The sequence below is a fragment of the Prionailurus viverrinus genome, chromosome D4 (assembly GCF_022837055.1).
Source record: "Prionailurus viverrinus isolate Anna chromosome D4, UM_Priviv_1.0, whole genome shotgun sequence".
NCBI lineage: Eukaryota > Metazoa > Chordata > Mammalia > Carnivora > Felidae > Prionailurus > Prionailurus viverrinus.
Window position 1 is genome coordinate 57,166,465 of NC_062573.1, and position 12,155 is coordinate 57,178,619.

Here is a 12,155-nt window from a genome sequence, read left to right on the forward strand (position 1 = left end):
GGGCTCGAACTCACGGACCGCAAGATCGTGACCTGGCTGAAGTCGGACGCTTAACCGACTGCGCCACCCAGGCGCTCCATCAGCACATTCCATCTTAAAACAGCAGAATACACACTCTTTTCAAATGCACATGGAACATTCTCCAGAACAGATCACAAATTAGGCCATAAATCTGTCACATTTCCATACACTAATAATAAAGCAGCAGAAAGAGAAATTAAGAAAACAACTCCACTTACAATTGTACCAAAACTAACAAGACACCTAGGAATAAACCTAACCAGAGAAGTGAAACACCTGTAGTATGAAAACTATAGAATACTGATGAAAGAAATTCAAAACAACACAAAGAAATGGAAGAACATCCCATGTTCACGTTGGAAGAACAAATATTGTTAAAATGTCTATACTACTCAAAGCAATCTACACATTTAATGCAATCCCTATCAAAATACCAATAGAATTTTTCACAAAATTAGAACAAACAATCCTAAAATTTGTGTGGAACCAAACAAGATGCTGAATAGCCAAATCAATCATGAAAAAGAACAGCAAAGAGAGGGGCACCTGGGTGGCTCAGTCGGTTGAGCGACTGACTTTGGCTCAGGTCCTGATCTCACGGTTTGCGAGTTTGGGCCCCGCATCGGGCTCTGTGCTGACAGCTCAGAGCCTGGAGCCTGCTTCGGATTCTGTGTCTCCCTCTCTCTGTGCCCCTCCCCCTCTCATGCTCTGTCTCTCTTGGTCTCAGAAATAAATAAACATTTAAAACAATTTAAAAAAAAAAAGAAAAGAAAAGCTACAGGAATCACAATTCCAGATTTCAAGTTACATTACAAAGTTGTAGTCACCAAAACAATGACACTGGCATAAAAACAGATACATAAATTAATGGAACAGAACAGAAAACCCAGAAATAAACCCACAATTACATAGCCAATTATCTTCAACAAAGCAAAAAGGAATATCCAATGGGAAAAAGACAGTCTCTTCAACAAATGGTGTTGGGAAAACTGGAGAGCAACATGCAAAAGAATGAAACTGGACCACTTTCTTATACCATACACAGAAACAAACTCAAAATGGATTAAAGACCATTAAACCATCAAAATCCTAGAATAGTGCATAGGCAGTAACGTCTCTGACATCAGCTGTAGCAACATTTTCCTAAATAGATTTCCTGAGGCAAAGGAAATAAAAGCAAAAATAAACTACTAGGACTACATCAAAATAAAAAGCTTCTGCACAGCAAAGGAAACAATCAACAAAACTAAAAGGCAACCTACAGAACAGAAAATATTTGTAAATGGTATATCTGAAAAAGGGTTAGCATCCAAAATATATGAAGAACTTACACGATTCAACACCCAAAAAACCAAATAATCCAATTAAAAAATGGACAAAAACATGAACTGACATTTGTCGAAAGAAGATATCCAGATGGCCAACAGACACTGAAAAGATGCTCAACATCTCTCATCATTAGGGAAATGCAAATCAAAACTACAATATGACATCACAACTGTCAGAATGGCTAAAATCAAAAACACAAGCAACAAGTGTTGGTGAACATGTGGAGAAAGGGTAACCCTCTTGCACTGCTTTCAGGAATGCAAACTGGTGTAGCCACTGAGGAAAACAGAATAGAATTTCCTCAAAAGTTAAAAATAGGACTATATTGGGGGCATCTGGGTGGCACCTCACTTCAGCTCAGATCATGATCTCGCAGTTCACAAGTTCCAGCCCCATATCGGGGTCTGTGCTGACAGCTTAGAGCCTTGAGACTGCTTCGGATTCTGTGTCTCCCTCTCTTTCTTCCCCTCCTCTGCTCATGCTTGCTCGCTCTCTCTCTCATTCCCTCTCTCTCTCAGAAATAAACATTAAAAATTATTTTTAAAAAATAGAACTATTTTACAATCCAGTAATCACATTACTGATATTTACTCCAAATTATTAAAATACTGGGGCACCTGGGTGGCTCAGTCAGTTGAGCATCAAACTCTTGATTTTGGCTCAGGTCATGATCTCTCCCTCCACTGGGTGTGGAGTCTGCTTAAGATTCTGTCCCTCTTCCTCTATCCCTCCTCCACTCACACTCTCCCTCCCTCTCTGAAAACAAAAATATTAAAACACTAATTCAGAGGAACACATGCATCCCTTTTTAGCAGCATTATTTACAAAAGCCAAATTATGGAAACAGCCCAAGTGTTCACTGACAGATGGACAAGATGTGGTATATATGCATGATGCAATATTAATCAGGCTTAAAAAAAAATGAAATCTTGCCATTTACAATGACATGGATGGAGTTAGTGTATAACGTGAAGCAAAATAAGTCAAAGAAAGACAAATACCACATGATTTCACTCATATGCAGAATTTAAGAAACAAAACAAAAAAAAGAGACAAACCAAGACAAACTACCCTTAACTGTAGAGAACAAACTGATGGTTACCAGAAGGGAGGTCGGTACGTATATGGGTGAAAAACGTGAAGGGGATTAAGAAGTTCATCTGTAATGACGAGCAATGGATGATTCATGGAATTGCTGAATCAGTATATTGTACACTGGAAACTAACGTAACTGTAACTATATGAAACTACAATTTTTTAAAAATTTCAATATATTGGTGCAGAAAACCTATAAAAAGTTATGAACAAGTGGGATTCATCCTAGGAATTCAAGGTTGGTTGAACATTCCAAAATTTATGTAATTCAGAATACTACCTGGATAAAAAAAGAAAACTCATGTGATTATTCTAATAGATACAGAAAGAATATTAGACAAATTCCACAATGATTAAAACAAATCTTTTAGAAAATTCCAGCAGACTACAGAACTTCCTTAAACTGATAAAGCACAGCTATAAAAAAAACAGTTAATTATGCCACAATGAAGAATGAATTCTTTACCTCTGAGATTAGAAACAAGACATGAATATCTTCTCTCACCACTTGTATTTAATGGTATATTTGGTAATCCCATAGTTATTAAAGAAAAAGAAATAAAAGGCATACAGTTTCAAAATGAACTTATCCTTTTTCACAGATAACATAATTGTGTATGTAAAACATCCTTGGGAATCTCCAAAAAATCTACTGGAATAAATAAGATTAGCAAAGTTACAACACACAATGTAAATATACATAAAGCAACTGGATTTCTATTTACATCCAACAACTGGAAAACCAAATTATAAAATAAATGCCATTTATATCATCATCAAAATCATGAAACCCATCTACCAAATATGCAGAAAACAAGTACAATGAAAGCTATCTGTCACTCCAAAAAAAATTAAAGGCGTAAATAAAGGGAAAGATACAGGCATACCTCGTTTATTATGCTTTGCAGATACTGAAATTTTTACAAATTGAAGATCTGTGCCAACCCTGCATCAGGCAACTCTATTGACACAATTTTTTTCAATAGCATTTGCTCACTCCATGTCTCTGTGTCACACCTTGGTAATTCTCACAATATTTCAAATTTTTTCATTCATTATTATTATATTTGTAACTGCAATTGTGTGATCAATGATCTTCGATGTTACTATTCTAATTGTTTGGGAGCACCACAACCATGTAAAATGGAGAACTTATCCCATAAATGTGCATTGTGACTACTCTACTACCTGGCCATTCCCCATCTCTTTCTCTCTCTTCAGGCCTCCTTATTCCCTGAGACACAACAATATTAAAATTAGGCCAATTAATAACTCTACAATGGCTTCTAAGTGCTCAAGTAAAGGAAGGAGTTGCACATCTCTCATTTTAAATCAAAAGCAAGGAAAGATTAAACTTAGTGGGGAAGGCAAATCAAAAGCTGAGATAAGCTGAAAGCTGGGCCTTTTGTGCCCAACAGTCGGCCAAGTTACAAATACAGAGGGAAAGTTTTTGAAAGAAATGAAAAGTGAGACTCCAGCAAACAAAATGAATGATAAGAAAGTGAAACCACCTTATTGCTGATATGGAAAAAGTTTGAGTGGTCTGGATAGATCATCAAATCAGGTACAACATTCCTTTAAGCCAAAGCTTAATCAAGGGCAAAGCCCTAACTCTCTTCAATTCTATGAAACCTGAAAAAGGTAAGGAAGCTGCAGAATAAAAATTTGAAGCTAGCGGAAGTGTCTGGAAGAATTTCATTCCAACTCTTATGGATGACTTTGCGGGGTTCAGGACTTCAGTGGAGGAAGTCACTGCATATGTGGTAGAAACAGCAAGAGAACTGGGATTAGAAGTGGAGCCTGAAGATGTGACTGAATTGTTTGAACAATGAGGAATTGCTTCTTATGGATTAGCAAAGACAGTGGTTTCTTGAGATGGAATCTATTCCCAGTGAAGATACTGTGAAAATTGTTAGCATGAAAAAAAATTAGAGTATTACATAAACTTTGTTGATAAGCAGTAGCTGGGTTTGAGAGGATGGACTCTAATTTTGAAAAAAGTTCTATGATGGGTAAAAATGCTATCAGACAGCATCACATGCTACAGGGAATCATTCATGAAAGGAAGAATCAATCAATGGGGCAAACTTCATTGTTGCATTATTTTAAGAAATTGCCACAGCCACCCCCACCTTTACTACCAATCACCCTGACCAGTCAACAGCCATCGATATCAAGGCAAGACTCACCACAGGCAAAAAGCTCAGATGATGGCTAGTGATTTTTAGCAATGAAGTATTTTTTAATAAAAGTATGTGCATTGTTTTTGGACCTAATGCTACTGCACACTTAATAAATTATAGCATAATGTGAACGTAAACTTTTATATGCACTGGGAAACCAAAAAATTCATTCTGAATTTGAAAAAAATCAATCTAATTATTTGGACTCAAATTATTTCAATACTCACTTTGTTTCAATGATCTGGAACTGAACCCACGGTATCAGAAAACTCAATATTGTTTTATGTCTTTTTTTATAGAATTTTTTTTAAATGTTTATTTATTTTGACAGAGGGAGAAAGTGGGGAAGGGGCAGAGAGAAAAACCCAAGTAGGCTCCATGCTGTCAGTGAAGAAGCCGATGCAGGGCTCAGTCCCATGAACCATGAAATCATGACCTGAGCTGAAATCAAGAGCCAGACACTTAACCTACTGAGCCACCCAGGCGCTCCTAAAGACTCCATATTGTTAAAATATAAATCCTTCCCAGACTATCCTAAAGACCCAAGACTATCTCAACCAGAATTTTAAGCAAAGTTTTAGAAAAAATGGACAGGAAATTCTAAAATTTATATGGAGGGGTGCCTGGGTGCCTTAGTTGGTTAAGCATCTGACTCTTGATTTCAGCTCAGGTCATAATCTCACAGTTCCTGGGATCAAGCCCCTTGTTGGGCTCTGCACTGACAGCGTGGAGCTTGCTTGGGATTCATTCTTTCTCTCTCCTCCCCACCTCCACCTACTCTGCCTCTCCCCCTGCTCTCCCCCCAAAATAAATAAACTTAAGAAAAATACAATTTACATGGAAACAACAAAGAATGTACAATAATCCAAATAATTTTGAAATGAAAAACATATTTGGAGAACTAAATATTCAATATTTGGTAAGTTTTCACAAAGCTACATAATCAAGGTGTGTTATATTCAAACAGACCCATTAAACAGAACAGACTCCAGATCTAGAACTACAGAAATGTGGTCAATTTGTCTTTGACAAAGGTGCCAAGGCAGTTCAATGGAAAAGTAATCTTCCAGAAAATGGTGTCAACATAACTAGACATAGAAATGCAAAAAATGAACCACAACTCTTATTTCACATCATATGGAGAAAGTAAAGAAAACACAGGAGGAAGAAAACGTAGGAGGAAACAAGAAAACATAGGAGGAAATTTTACTGACCTTAGATTAGGTAAAACTTTCTTTAAAAAGATACAAAAACCATAAAATATAAAAGAAAAACCAATGATACATTTAAAAACTAATGAAAAACTCTGCTCTTCCAAGACACTATTAAAAAAATTAGAAAAAGCATACGATAGGTAGAAAACGTTAACAAAGTATTTATCTGATAATGGTCTTATATCTAGATTACATGAAGAATTCTTCCACCTCAGTTAAGACCAAAAAGAAAAAAAGAAACACCCTAATTTTTAAAGAATGGGCTAAAGATTTAAACAGACCTGAAAAAGGAAAATATATGAATAGCCACAAAGCCCATTAAAAGATGTTCAACTTCATTAATTATCAGAAAAATACAAATTAAAACCCAGTAAGATACAAAGACACCCACTAGAATCTTAAATAAAAAAAAAAAAACTTACAATACCAAATGTTGGTGAGGGTGTGGAGCAACTAGAACTATGATACATACACCCTTAAAGGGTATGCAAACTGGCACAGTCACACTAGAAATATCTGGCAGTTTCTTATGAAGTTACTCTAAGACCAATAGTACCATACTTCTGGGTATTTACACAGGAGAAATGAAAACAAATGTCTACACAAAGACTCATACCTAAATGGACAGAGCAACTTTATTCCTAACAGCCCAAAAGGAAAAAACCTCTATTCTATCAACTGGGATATACATGGAAGATAAACTGTGGTAGATGCATGCAAAGGCATACTAGTTAGGAATAAAAAATGATACGTACAAAAACATGCATAAATCCCAAAATCTACATGAAAGAAGAAAAAAGTAAATACTATATGATGTATTTAAAATTCTAACAGGGAAAAACTATTGCGATAGAAAGTAGATCACTGGTTGACAGAGCCAGGGAGAGGGATCAGGAAAAAATGACTACAAATACCTACAAGGAAACTTTTTGGAGTAACAGCAATATTTTATCATTATTTGGTGGTAGTAATCACCTACAGGCATCTCTAAAACTCACAATTATACACTTAAAGCTACTGACTTTAACTCTGTTAATTATACCCCAATACAATTTAAAAATTAAAAAGGAAGGAGAAAACGGAATTGCATTCTTGAGGAAATCACATGGTAAGTTCTGCTCACCCAATGAGACCAGGTGGCTGTAGTTCTCCAGCATCACATCTCTGTATAGGGTTCTTTGAGCAGGGTCCATCTGGTGCCACTCCTCCTGGGTGACCTCCACAGTCACGTCCTTGAATGACACTGATACCTGTAATAACACACTTTCTATTCAATCTGAGGGGCTCAAAAACCGGTAATATGGAAAATGCCTTGGAAAACTAATACGTATTATGTTTACTGTTGAGAATTTAAAACAAAATTTTATAAAGTATGCCTATTATGGCCCTATCATTATCTTACACTAGAATTATGCTAAGCAAAATTAGGCAGAGAAAGACAAATATCATATGACCTCACTCATATGAGGACTTTAAGATACAAAACAGATGAACATAAGGGAAGGGAAGAGAAAATAATATAAAAACAGGGAGGGTTACAAAACATAAAAGACTCAAGGGGCACCTGGGTGGCTCAGTCTATTGAGTGTCTGACTTCGGCTCAGGTCATGGTCTCACAACTCGTGGGTTCGAGCCCTGGGTCGGGCTCTGTGCTGACAGCTGAGAGCCTGGAGCCTGCTTCGGATTCTGTGTCTCCCTCTCTCTCTGCCCCTAACCCACACTTGCATTCTGTCTCTGTCTCTCTCAAAAATAAGTAAACATTAAAACATAAGACACTCTTAAATACAGCGAACAGAGGGTTACTGGAGGGGTTGTGGGAGGGGATGGGCTAAATGCGTAAGGGGCATTAAGGAATCTACTCCTGAAATCATTGTTGCACTATATGCTAGCTTGGATGTAAATTTAATACATATATATATATATATATATATATATATATATATATATATGTGAATAATACACAGATGGAATTTTACACTGCATTGTTGGTTACATGATTTTGAAACACAAAAGGGAGGTCTAAAACTGATGTATATAATCACTGCAATCACACACATAATCAGAGCAAATTTTGAAGACAGAAAGAAGCCAGATTCTAAAACTTATATGAAGAGGTAAAGGGGGACTTAGAATATCCAATATCCAATCAATTATGAAAAAAGTTTGGGGGATTCACATTACTGATTTCAAGACTTATCTTAGGGGTGCCTGGGTGGTTCAGTTGGTTAAGCATCCAACTTCAGCTCAGGTCTCATGATTCATGATCTCATGGTTCATGAGTTTGAGCCCTGTGTCAGGCTCTGTGCTGACAGCTCAGAGCCTGAGCCTGCTTCAGATTCTGTTTCTCTCTCTCTTTTTGCCCCTCCCCTGCTCACACTGTGTGTGTCTCTCTCTCAAAAATAACTATTGAAAAATTAAAAAAAAAAAAACTTCTCTTGAAACAACAGTAATCTAGGCAGTATGATGTTAGCAAAAGGACTAACACAGATAAGAAGAGAATACGGATTCCAGAAACAGAACCACAAAGAATATAAAGTCAAATAATTCGCAAAAGAGGTGCCAAAGGAATTCAGTGGAGAAGGAGTATTCTTTGCAACAAATGTTAGACATACGTAAACAACATTTGCAACAACAACAACAACAACAACAACAACGCAAACGACATTTGCAACAAATGTCAGACATATGTAAACAAAACTAAATAAATAATCTTGGCCTATCCCTTGTGCCATAAGAAAAAATGAATTCAAAATGATCATAGACCTATAAAACTTCTAGAAACCGGAGAGGAAATCTTTGTGACTTTGGCTTAGGAAAAGATTTTTTACATATGACCAAGACCAAAAAAAAGCATAAATAATAAAAGCAAAAAGATTAAAGATTTTGAAAAGTTGATTAAAACACTTCTGCTCTTTGAAAGACACATGGTAAGAGACACAGGAGACTTATGATCATTTAATAAACTGATTTGATATTCAAAATCTTCACATAAAAATCCCCCCACCAATAACAGGCAATTTTTCTCATATAAAATACAGGGGGAAAAACATTAGCCCAAGAAAAAAAATAAGTAAAAATGTGTCCTATACTTATAGGCTAATATAACCACAACACCAAAATTGGATAGGAACACATGAAAAATTAGGCTCACCTAAATTACGATACAGAAATAAGTACCAGCAGAAAGATCACAGCCAACATGTATACAAGCAATTCACCAGCAAGGGTGTGTACAGGAAATCGACAATATTTAAAAATTCATAATGCTATTCACAATACTTACAGATTAAAGGAAACAAGCTATGTCTTTATTTCAATAGATATAGAAAAAGTTCTCAATATAATTCAAAGCACATTCATGACTCAACTGAAATCTAACCCAACTGGTAACTGGAAGGAATATAATCATCAACAAAGGTTACCTACCCAGAACCAACAAAAAACATTAAGAGCTAATATTGAAACGTGTATTTTCTCCCAAAACTAGCTTTATCCCTATTTCTCTTTTTCCATCTAATGTACAGACCCTTATAAGCCCCATTAAAAATTGGGGCGCCTGGGTGGCGCAGTCGATTAAGCGTCCGACTTCAGCCAGGTCACGATCTCGCGGTCCGTGAGTTCGAGCCCCGCGTCAGGCTCTGGGCTGATGGCTCAGAGCCTGGAGCCTGTTTCCGATTCTGTGTCTCCCTCTCTCTCTCTGCCCCTCCCCCGTTCATGCTCTGTCTCTCTCTGTCCCAAAAAATAAATAAACGTTGAAAAAAAAAAAATTAAAAAAAAAATAAAATCAATACAGTGCTGGGGCACCTGGGTGACTCAGTAGGTTAAGCGTCCGACTTCATCTCGGGTCATGATCTCACGGTTGGTGGGTTCGAGCCCCACGTCGGGCTCTGTGCTGACAGCTCAGAGCCTGGAGCCTGTTTCAGATTCTGTGTCTCTCTCTCTCTCTCTCTGCCCCTCCCCCATTCATGCTCTGTTTCTATCTCAAAAATAAATAAACATAAAAAATTTTTAATAAATAAATAAGTAAATAAAATAAAATCAATACAGTGCAATGTGGAGAAAGAAAGGAGAAAGAGCTCACCTGTGTTCATGCTGCTGCTCTTGGGAAAGTGCAGAGGGCTGTGCAGACTCAGCTGGGAGGCCTGGGGAGGAACGCGCAGAGACACATGTCCATGTAAGACTCAGAAAACGTCATGTGGCCTAAGACCTACAGCTTTTCACTGGCTAAACAAATTTTTCTGCGGTTAAATGATAACTTAGTGGGTTTTTTTTTTCTGAATGATTAACAGAAACAACACAAGCAAGAACTAGTATTCATTTAATGCATAAAGTACATGAAGGATAAGGCATTGCTCCTTCATTAAAATTAACAAAATATTCAGGCTGTATCACTTAACTATTTTCCTAGTAACATTGCTTAGCTCTTAAAAGAGAAAATCCACAGAAAGCCAATAAAAGGACTATGGAATGCTTTAAGGCAAGAATTTTTCATTAACTTTCACTGGGTTACAGTTTCTCAAAGGGTCCTTTTCATAAGATGCTTTTGATGACTTACCAGTGAGAAAGTGAACTTCACTGTGTTTTCCTCCTGGCTCTGCCACAAAATAGGTGTCACCTGACAAGTCACCACTAACATCCAAATTCTTTACAGCTTCTAAGAGTCTGTAGCAGATAACCAAGGAAAGCCTTCATTAGTCCTTATTTTAGGATTCTATGAGTTCAAGATAAGTCAATATTGTTACTTGTGGTGATGGTCACTTGTGAAGGACACATATGAGAGCAGTGCAGCATCCATAAACAGTGAAGAATGAAGGGAATGACAGCCATTTAGCAAGAGTGGTATCAAAACAAACACAGGAAACCTCATTTAAAATGGGAGTCAGGAAGCCCTGAATGGGGAGCTCTCACACATGCTCCTTGTCCTGCAGGAACAAGGTTAAGAATCATCTTACTTTGCACACAGGAATTCGATTTCCTACTTTTAAGAAAAAGACGGAAGATCCCTCCCCAACCCAGCAAATAGGTACTAACCACTGCTTGCAGCCAATAAGTGCCACAACCGCAAACTCTTGTTCTTTTCCAATGGACTTTTATTCCAAACCCTCCCCATTTTCCTCCCAAAACCTAGTGAAAGTTTACCTTCCCTTTGTCTCTTTGGACTTGCCTATGGTTTGCCATAGTTTGCTTGTCCCCCATTGCAATTCCTCTGCTATTCCCAAATAAACTCAATTTGCTGGTAAAATAACTGGCTATTTTTAAGTTTTGACAACAGAACACAATTTCCACCCTCTGGCTGGTTACCCCTTACCCCCAGATCTCACCCTCACAAGTGCAAGTTCCTGGGCAACATACTTCTGGGCCACCCCAGCTCCCTCTTCTCAAAGGTGGCCCAGATCCCCCACCATCACACAGTGTGGTGGCTTCTGGATGTGGCAACATCTCCAAATCTGAGCAGGGAGGATCAAGAACTACTTCTGACAGCTCTGTTTTTTGCTTCTGCTCTGAAGGTCCAGCGAGGAGGATAAGAACAGGGATGCTGTTCCTGGAGACCTCAATTCGAACATCACAAGAGCTGCTTTGTTCTAAAATAAATTTGTTTCCCAAGATCTGGGACCTGGGTCAGGGAAACAAATTCACTTTAGGGCTACAAACTTGACTCTTGGAATTCACTGTGATTTCAGACAACCTGCCACTGCAGGAAAAGCTAGGAGCCTCTATCTGAACCAAGGATTCTGATGAGGTACCAGAAATTCCAGACTACATATGACAATGTTCTAAGTCCATTCACATTCTCCTTCAATTTTATCCCTGGGTGTTCAGGGACAGGTCACTCTGCTAGGTGCTGTGAAGGCTGTATTGGTGGTTTTAGGCAGGTGTGATATTTAGACGAGGCCTGAGATTTAAAGCACACCTGCCCTTAAATCAGAGTTTCCTCACAGCTAGCTTGTAACCTGAGCACATGGCTCTGCCAACCTCAGCCTCGTTTGCTTCCTTTTTTAAATGTGGATAGTTAGCCAACCTCATAAAATGGTTGTGATGTTTACATAAGCCACCCAGTGAATAGAAGTGTGTCTTCCGAATATAATAGCAGTTGCCACTTCTGAGTTGGCTATTTGCTTTACAGGTAATAACTTCTCTAACTCGCATAACAAACATTATTTTCAGAAGAGAAACCGGACTCTTACTCTGGTTCCTTCGGTTCCTACAAGGGTAACAGAACTGGAATTTACCCCGGGTCTTTCTAGCTCCAGAAATCGGGTTCTCACCGCAGAAAGCTCTTCCGCGCTTTCGGGCTCACGGTGGGAATTATAAA